The 10,472-nt window shown below is 34.9% G+C and overlaps 1 long non-coding RNA gene across 1 annotated transcript; it reads right to left on the bottom strand.

The window, feature by feature from the left end:
- Positions 1–8,813: 8,813 nt before the first annotated feature.
- Positions 8,814–9,578, bottom strand: LOC131065469 (uncharacterized). Its single transcript, XR_009111411.2, has 2 exons — positions 9,470–9,578; positions 8,814–9,271 (listed from the first exon to the last, which is right to left on the bottom strand). It is a non-coding gene; the product is annotated as an uncharacterized LOC131065469 (long non-coding RNA).
- Between the last annotated feature and the right edge of the window lie 894 nt (positions 9,579–10,472).

The raw sequence follows: 10,472 nt of genomic DNA, 5'->3' as shown, positions 1-10,472 counted from the left end.
TCTTTTTCATCCCTTGATCTTGATCCAACATAAGGATGTAAAATACAAAGCATGGTTTCAAAAACCTCTTTACATGTCCCTGATGCCATGCCATTGCTTTACATTGTCATATAGCCCTTGTACATTGCATCCACTCTATCTCCATAATAAATGGCCTCTATCAAGTCCCTTATTCACCAACATTTCAGTAAAGCTTTTGTGTCCATCTGTCCATATTCCTTGCCTTGCTAGACCTTGGAGGCAAAATCATGAAAATTTTCAAAACAATCAAATAAAGTCATGAAAAATCCCCAAAAAATCAAATAATGTCCTAAAAAAAATCACTAAAAATAAAAAAAACATCTTGAAATAATACAAAAACATTCATAAAATGTCCTGAAATAATCTAAAAAACATTCAATTTTTTTTCCTAAAATAACACAAAAACATTGTAAAAGGTCCTGAACAAAACACAAAAAATAAAAAAGTTTAAAAACCCTAAAAATTGGAAAACATTAAAAATAAAAAACAACCACTTTTATTTCATTTCGCCAATAAACTATCCCCTTTGTACATAGACAAACATTTGAGCGGACGTCAAATAGAAAACACAATAAAACACTGCGATTAACAAATCATGCATCAACAGATGAACTTTTCAACCAACCCAACATTTAAACTGATCGAACTTGTCGTATCAATCAATCAACTTCAATATCATTGGTCCTTGTCAACATTATCATGGGTCTTATACAGGGTGTGGTATACTCGAAACCAGACCGTGTCTAGTCTTAGATGGGGTACTGCATTCCCTGAAACCAGGCAACATGATCATCCTATCATCCTCCCATAACATTATCAACTTTGACAACAAGATCAGAATGGTTGTTTGACTTGTTTGAATTTGTGCATCTTATCTTTCATTGATTTATCTTCTATCATGTTCCTATGTTGCTCGATGATGTCATTGAGTGATTTAGAGTAGCTAGGATGGCTCATGAACATTTTTGTTTTTGTCTTTTTGTTTGTGGGGTGTTTCATAACATTCTAGGGAAATTATGTCTTAGGATGGTTGAACCATTCCTTGTCTTCAATTTGTCTGTTTTACGCAAAGGGATTGCATTATTGCCCTGACCTTCATTGCCATGGTGCACTGCATCCATTTTGACATATCAAATAAAGGTTCTCACCTACTCTTTGTGCATTTGTGAAAGCAATATTTTTCTTCATCACTAACTCTTTTCCATCTAATTTCCTCTAACTAACATTTCTTATGTCATTCATTGCAGTTAGCTTGGTCTAGTCTTGGTATTATTTTCGATAAATTGGCCTTTTTTTTGGATTTTTTCCGACCAATTCCTCGAGGGGGTATCCATAAATGTTGTCATTATTTGGGGCATATTTCTTGATTGTTCTTTGAAACAATGCTCATAATCGTATTGTCTCAAAGAGGGGCAAAATGTAGGCATCTAAAAATGGTTAATGCGCTATCATACTTTAACATGTCTGCATGACCATATTTTAGGGTTTTCGCATTCTATTAACATCTCTTTTATGTCACACACTCAATCATCAATTTATCAATCTCTCATCAATTTGTGACCAATTTATCATTGGTCTTTGGTCATTCAACCTTCATCAAGTCAACCTTTTATCAATCTTTGATCGATTTGTCATCTATCTAAATCAATCATCATTTCTCGTCAATTTGCGACCGATTTGTCATTGGTCCTCATCAATTAGCGTCTATCAATTTCATCCTTGTCAATCTTGATCAATGATACCTTGTCAATCTTGATCAATTTATCATTGATCTTTATCAATCAACATTGACACTTTATCAATCAACATTGACACTTTGTTTGTTGCCCTAAAAATGCATGTTATAAGCGGCTGGGATGCTTAAGGCATTGTAATGTTGATGTACTATTTTTGCTGGATAATAAGAAAGATTGGATGGCTGTGTATGGTAGACGTAACCCATTCTGGGTGAGCCATGTTAAATCTCTGTGTTATCTGTGTCCTATCTTATTCCTTTATCTTTTGTATTTAAATCTACATATAATTGTTAGTTCATATTTGCTTTGGATCTGCTTGAAACCCTAACAATTGGTATCAGAGTCAGGTTTTCTATAAATTGGAAGGACTCTCAGATTTGAGTGGGAGCAATGGAGGATTCCAAATTCAAGGTCAAAAAGTTTAATGGACAGAACTATCAGTTATGGAAAATGTAGATGGAGGATTACCTGTATCAAAAGGATTTGAGGCGGCCATTGGAAAAAAAGGCAAAGAAAGCGACCACAATGTCAGATGAAGAGTGGGACATTTTAGATAGAAAGGCACTGGGATCCATTTGATTGTGCCTTGCACCATCTATAGCATTCAATATAATAGATGCAAAAATGACTGTAGATTTGATGGCGACATTGGCAAAGTTGTATGAGAAACCCTCAACTTCGAATAAGGTATTTCTTATGAAGCATTTGTTTAATTTGAAAATGAGTGAGGGAGGATCTGTAGCAGAGCACTTAAATAAATTTAATACAATTACCAGTCAACTATCTTTGATAAAAATTACCTTTGCAGAAGAGGTTAGGGCTCTCTTGATTTTATGTTCTTTGCCAGAAAGCTGGAATAACTTGGTTATGGTTGTAAGTAACTTTGTCTCTGGTAAAAATACTTTGGTATTTGATGATATTGTTGGTGTTATCCTAAGCGAGGAAATGTGAAGGAAAAGCACAGGTGAGACTCCAACATCATTGGGTAGTGTTTTGAATGTGGAGAACAGAGGAAGATCAAAGGAAAGAGGAAAAGGCCCCGGGAATGAGAAGTCACGAGGGAAGTCAAAGAAAGGATGCTCTTAATCTAGAGGAAAGAAAGATTGCTGGTACTACGGAAAGCCTGGTCATCTAAAGAAAGACTGTTAGTCTCGGAAAAACAAAGAAGGAGACAAAAATGAAAATGACAGTAAGGAAGCTAATATTGCAAGTAATACTTTAGAAGATGCTTTAATCTTATGTTTGGATAATGTTAATGATTCCTGGGTAATAGATTTTGGGGCTTCATTTCATGCTACACCCCATAGAAAATATTTTCTAGATTATGTTCAAGGTGATTTTAGACAGGTATATTTGGGTGATGATGAGCCCTGTCAAATTGTTGGAAAATGAAAGATAAAGATCAAGTTGCAGAATGGAAATGACTAGTTTCTGCAGGAGGTAAGACATGTTCCTAACTTAAGAAGAAATTTAATTTCTACAGGGCAACTAGGTAGTGAAGGTTGCATAGTTACCTTCTCAGAAAGTATCTGGAAGGTCACTGAAGGATCATTAGTAGTAGCTAAAGGTGCGAAGGTAGGCACATTATATCTGTGTACTGGTAACACTTACTCTACCTTAGCTGCTACAGATAAAGTTACTGTAGGGACAACAACAATAGATGTTGCAAGAACAGATTCGATAATGTGGCACCATAGGCTTGGGCACATGAGTGAGAAAGGGATGAAAATCCTTCACTCCAAAAATCTATTGCCAGGACTAAAGAAGATTGATTTAGAGTTCTGTGAAAACTGTGTTTATGGCAAATAGAAAAGAGTCAAATTTCTCAAGGTTGGGAAAGAGAAGAAGAGTGAGAAGTTAGAGCTTGTGCATTTAGATGTATGGGGACTGGCTCAGGTATCATCTCTTGGTGGCTCTTGTTATTATGTTATTTTTATTGATGACTCAACCAGAAAAACATGGGTATATTTCCTAAAACAAAAATCAGATGTTTTTGAAACTTTTAAGAAATGGAAAGCTTTGGTTGAGAATGAGATAGGAAAAAGGTTGAAGTGTCTTAGATCGGATAATGGAGGTGAGTATCGCAGTAAGGCATTTGAAGATTACTACTCCTTAAATAGGATTAAAAAGTATAAAACAATTCTAGGAACTCCACAGGAAAATGGTGTGTCAGAGAGAATGAATAGGACTATCATGAAACGTGCGAGGAGCATGAGATTGCATGCTGGATTGCCCTTACATTTTTGGGCAGATGCTGTACATACTGCTGTCTATTTGATAAATAGAGGACCTTCAACCCCTTTGGATGGTGGTATTCTAGAGGAGGCATGGATTGGTAAAAAGGTAAATTATTCTTTTCTGAAAACCTTTGGTTGTGAAGCTTTTGTCCATGTTGATAAAGAAAACAGAACCAAGCTTGATGCTAAATCTCAGAAATGTACCTTAATTGGATATGGGATAGATGAATATGGCTATCGGTTATGGGATTTTGAAAATAAGAAAATAACTAGAAGTAGATATGTTATATTCAATGAGAAGGTTATGTATAAAGAACAGATGCAGGAAAAGAAGCATGAACATGACAAGCAAGAATATGTGGTGTTGGATGAGATTCCTAAAAATGAAATGCACCTAATGCTCAGCAACAACAGAATGTCCCACAAACTCCTGCAAGTGTTAGACGTTCTACGAGGTCAAGTATACCCCCTGAAAGATTTTCTCCTTCTTTGTATTCTATATTATTAACTGATTCTAGTGAACTAGAAGAATATGAAGAAGCAATGCAGGTGGATGCCAAACAACAGTGGGAGCTAGGAATGAAAGAGAAGGAAGGAGGTCAGAAAAGATATAAGGCCATACTTGTGGTAAAAGGTTTTGCACAGAAAAAGGGTATAGATTATGATGAAATATTTTCTCTATTTGTAAAAATGACTTCAATTAGAACTGTACTTAGTCTTGTGGCTGCAAATGATTTACATCTTGAACAATTAGATGTGAAAACAACTTTTCTCCATGGAGTTTTGGAGGAGGAAATTTACATGTTGCAACCACAGGGATATGACGTCAAAGGTAAGGAGAACTTGGTGTGCAGGCTGAAGAAAAGTTTGCATGTCCTAAAGCAAGCACCCCGACAATGGTATTTAAAATTTGATAGTTTCATGGCTGAACACGGCTATCATAGATGTCATTCTGATCATTGTGTATATTTTAAGAGATTTGATAATGGCAGTTATATTATCCTGTTGCTTTATGTTGATGACATGCTTGTTGCTGGGTCTAACATGGAACACATAAATTAGCCAGGTCATTTGCTATGAAGGATTTGGGTGCAGCTAAGCAAATTCTAGGTATGAGGATTACACGAGACAGAAAAAATAGAACCTTGAATTTGTCCCAAAGTGAGTATATAAAGAAGGTGTTGAAAATATTTAACATGCAGGATGCAAAAGCAGTTAGTACACCTTTGGCTAGTCATTTCAAATTGACTAAGGAGATGTGTCCAAAGGCACAGGAAGAGGTAAAGAAAATGTCTAACATCTTGTATTCATCAGCTATTGGCAGTCTGATGTATGCAATGGTATGCACAAGGCCAGATATTGCACATGGAGTGGGAGTTGTGAACAGGTTTATGAGTAATCCAGGCATGGAACATTGGAATGCTGTGAAATGGATCCTTCGGTATTTGAAAGGAACCACTACGAAGGCATTATGTTTCAAAGGATCTAATTCTTCTTTGAGTGGATTTGTTGACTCTGATCTGGCAGGCGATATTGATTCACAGAGGAGGATTATAGGGTATGTTTTTACTATAGGGGGAACTGCAGTCAGTTGGATTTCTAGGCTGCAAAAGGTTGTTGCACTTTCAACCACTGAAGCTGAGTATGTTGCTACTACAGAAGCCAACAAGGAGATGATTTAGTTACAATTTTTTCTGGAGGAATTGGGTCAGACATAGAAGGATCACCCATTGTATACTGATAGCCAGAGTGCCATTCATCTTGCGAAGAACTCTGCTTTTCATTCAAGGACAAAGTACATTCAGCTCAGGTACCACTTCATCCGAACTGTTTTGGAGGAGGGTTAGTTACGGCTTGAGAAGATTCACACAAGTGAGAATCCTGTCGATATGTTCATGAAGGTAGTTCCACATGAGAAGTTGATTTCTTCATCAGTTTCTGTTAGTCTTCTTGATTGATAATTGTGGAATTTATACCAGTCGAGTCCTAGTGTTTTATCTAGTGGATGTTGCATGTATAGTGGTGTCGTGTAGTATCAGTGTCCAAGTGGGAGATTGTTGAAATGTGGCGACTAATCAGCAAAGTACTGTACACTCAACATGTATCCTTGGTGGGGTCTAGGGCCGGGCTGGGCCCTGGGCAGGGGTTTGGGGGCGGCAACCCCCAAAGTAGGCGAAGCTCGCTACGGGGGTTTGGGGGCGGTAGCCCCCAAGAAAATTTTTTTTGCCATTTTTTTGTTGATGAAAACCGACATTGTAATAAAACCCTAAAAAGGCTGACTTTGTTTGTTGCCCTAAAAATGCATGTTATAAGCTGCTGGGATGCTTAAGGCATTGTAATGTTGATGTACTATTTTTGCTAGATAATAAGAAAGATTGGACGGCTGTGTATGGTGGACGTAACCCATTCTGGGTGAACCACATTAAATCTCTGTGCTATCTGTGTCCTATCTTATTCCTTTATCTTTTGTATTTAAATCTGCATATAATTGTTAGTTCATATTTGCTTCGGATCTGGTTGAAACCCTAATAGTGAGATCCACAAAACAAGCTATTTGGAGGAGAAAGAAGGACAATGGAGGTCAATTGAAGGAGACATTGGTGATGGTTTTCATTTCTTTTGAATGTCCTATTTTCAATTCTTCTATTGATTGTGATAGGAGTTACTTTCATAGCATTTAGTTTTGTGGTTGGCTAATTGTTTGTGCTTTGAATCTTATGCTCATTTTCCTATCTACACATACATATAATGTAGACCATAAATTATTTAAGAGAGACTAGAAACCATTGTGCGAAGCACCTACAAAAATCATATGAACTCTAGAAACTTTCTTATAACATTTTTTCACATTATCAAGATCAATAGTTCTAGTGCAAATAGACTAAAATTGAACATAGAAGCATAGTCGAACCATAATACATAGTCTTGAGATATAGCAATTGGGTTCATACTATGGTACACCTGAACACTTGAAACTTGAGGAGAAATTATGTACAAACTCTATGATCAAGTCCTCAATATTGCAAGAGAAAATATTGAATAGTAGAGAAGTGTGCAACATTTCTCTTATCCATCTTGATAAGGAACAAAACTGTCTTTACTCTGCATGCCCTAGAAATAACAGTATTGATTTTTGTGATTTGAAATGAGAAACATGCATACAACATGTATCCTCCTATGTCTTACTTTCAAACTACAAAAACATATCTTCATAGGAAGAGAATTGTGATACAATCTCATGAGCTAGTAACACCAAAAATTGGTACTACATTCTTGAGTTGTTTTATTGTAACATTCTATCAATTAGAGCACACTTCAGAGAATCATACATTTGACATCCAACCATGAACTTCATAACATCACACATTTGAATTCTAACAATGAGCTATATATCAACACATTTGACATCCAGCCATGAACACCAGGAGCAAGGATACAACACAACATTACAATTCATCAACTCAACTCTTCATTAGGAACAACACACTATCCACTCAACTGCAACAATCTTGTAAGGAACTGCTTGTACTAATCCCTAGTTTAACCACCATAGTAACTCAGAGTTATAAATTAATTAAATTATCATTAATGCACATGCGATGATCATGATAACTGGCATGCAAATAATAAGTGAAATTTAACATTTATGCAATTCACGTCTTACATGCAGAATTTAACGTGCAACTAAAATGCAATGTAGAAAAAGTAAAATACATGTGTGCATGACGAATAAGTAACATGCATAAACTGTAATTATCAATGATATCGAATTTAGTGCACACATGCATAGAAGTAAATTGTTGCATGAGTTATTACATATTAAATTAACATGCAAAATGCAGATTTAAATCAACTAATGGAAAATTAAATACAAACATGCATGTATGCGAAAAAGAAATCTAATCTATGGAAAGTAAATCATGCATGTTAGTGGGTTAGTATGTTAGTAGCTTTTCTTTCTTTTCTTTTTGTTAGGTACATTGCATGACGAATTTCTGTTGCTTTTACATCATGTGACCTTGTAGGTCTTTTATATACTTTTACATGCAACCATTCTAGTCGATTTTTACAATAAGATACAATATTCATCATGTAATTATTACAAAAAATTATTTGAAATCTCTGATTTACTAATTCTTTGTCTCCGGATGTGTCACCTTTGTTGCCTTGGACAAACTTCCACTTGCAAACCGGATGACGAACATATGACCCAGGTGTTTAAACCGCCCAACCAAACGAAGCATAAGCTTCCCAGTGCTCATGATAAGCTCTTGTCCCTCACGATGGAGTATCCTAGCAAGACAATACCAATTGATAGAAAAGGAACCCATGCATTCATGTAAAACTAACAACCCATCCAGTTGAACTAACTACATGTGTTATGGCACGGAGAAAAATAAATAATTATGATGGTCATCAATACCGTATTGGGGAGGTGAAGAAAAATCACCCTTCCCTGGTTAACCCATAACAAGCATCCTATTCCATAAGCATCCCTTATAGACAGAAAATCAAAATTAACCCTTCCCAGATTAATTTAATATAAATTTTACCTAATATTTTTATATTTATAGAAATAATTTATTATAAAGTTTCAATTCCTAATTTATTTTTTGAGTATTTTAACAAAAATAATAAAACTCTTTTAAAAAAACAAACCAATTCACAAGACCAACAATAATCCTAAACCCTTTACTTCCAAAGTAAGGTTAAATAGTGAAAATTAAATGTTGCACCCATAGTGGGATTCAAATTCCTAACTCAAAGATTCCAAAAATATACTCTTACCTCTACACCATTGTCAGATTTGGAAACCACATTCAAGGACAATCAGTAAACCATACTGCTAAGTTTTCATAACCCGATATTGATATGGGCAAACTTAAATAAAATAAACAGAGGAAAGGCGATTTGATTGCCTGGAAGGAGAGAACAAAATCATAGAGGGGTTTTGAGGATGAGAGGTGAGGAGAAGAGGAGGCATGGAAAACCATCATCGCCCTACTCCAACTCTAACCTGCAGAAAATTTCAGCAAGGCATTGACAGGGGTGTTGGTGGAAGAATATGTGGGAGTAAGGCATTGACTCTCTTCTTAGCATATCGCCCAACCCCCACCTTCCACTTTATTTTTTTTGAATGCCCACATGGTGCTAAAGAGGGAGAGGCGTGAGAGAGGACATGACGACAGGGAGAGAGGGCATGGGTAGACAACATCATCCCCCCCCCACACACACACATACACATCACCCTTTCCTTGCCAAATTCATCACCTATTCCTGCAGATGCAAACAGAAAGAAATCAAGTAAGGCATAAAGGGTAGACATGAAGAAATTGATTGGTAGGCTGAAATAGTGATAAAGCATCTAGCATCTTAGCTATCTAGCAATAGAAGAAAATAGACAAACTTTTCCAATTAGTAAACTTAATAATGGTTGAAAAAAAAGCTATAGAAGGACAAACAAAGAAAACTTACCTTGCAGAAATCAAAACAATTACCAGACAATGAGAAGGTAGAAAATCAAGCCTCTCCAAATTCAGACGATTTCCTCCAATTATCTTGCAAACTATGAGCAATCATAAGGATGAAGAGACTCAAAAGATTTGGATGATCAAATAAGAGGTTTAATCCGTACATTTATAATTCTTGAGGCTGTTCATACATCATGCATGAAAGATGCTTGGTTTAGTTTTTAATTTAAAATTAAGAAATATTGAGCTTTCTAATTTTAAAATTTAGCTATTTGCATGATTTTATAATTATGAGTTCTAAAAATAAAACTTATCAAAATTTATAATTTGATTGCATGAATTTCACATTAAATTTTCGAAAAATAGATCTTTAGTCTTCTATTAATTTTTCAAATATTTTTATTCTTTTATTATTTATTTGAAAATCAACTAATTTATCTTATTTAATTTTGAAATACGCATGGTTAATTATTTTCATGCAATACCTATTGCATATTGTGTCATTAATTTTTTTTTTACAATTTTTCCTCTATATTCTACACATGTTAATTTTAATTAATTTCAAAAATTTAATTTTACAATCTTAAAATATCTTAATTTTTGAATTAATATATTTTACTTATTTATCTATAATTGATCCTCTAGTTTTAGTATTTTAATTTATAACTTGAATATTTTAAATAAAACAATATTCATTAAATATATTTATTTTTATAATTGAATTTATCAAATAATCTTTTTCGAATAATTAATTATTGTGTCGACTTGAATTTCATCTTCAGAATACTACTTGCAACATATTAGCTTCACACAATACAAAGGAAATACTACAGGAAAACCAAACTCAACCAATGAAATTACATGAAATGAATATAAAATAAAAACATTATTACCTTCATGATTTAAGTGTCATTGTGTCCTAACTCCACTGTTCTTGGTTGCAAACGACTTGCTCTCAGGCAAGCACCAGTAGCTTCCAAGATGGCATATGAAGAATGGACTGATAG

This window comes from Cryptomeria japonica, chromosome 4 (assembly GCF_030272615.1).
Source record: "Cryptomeria japonica chromosome 4, Sugi_1.0, whole genome shotgun sequence".
Lineage (NCBI taxonomy): Eukaryota > Viridiplantae > Streptophyta > Pinopsida > Cupressales > Cupressaceae > Cryptomeria > Cryptomeria japonica.
The sequence above is the reverse complement of the archived record's forward strand: the minus strand, read 5'-3'. Positions and strand labels throughout refer to the sequence as shown.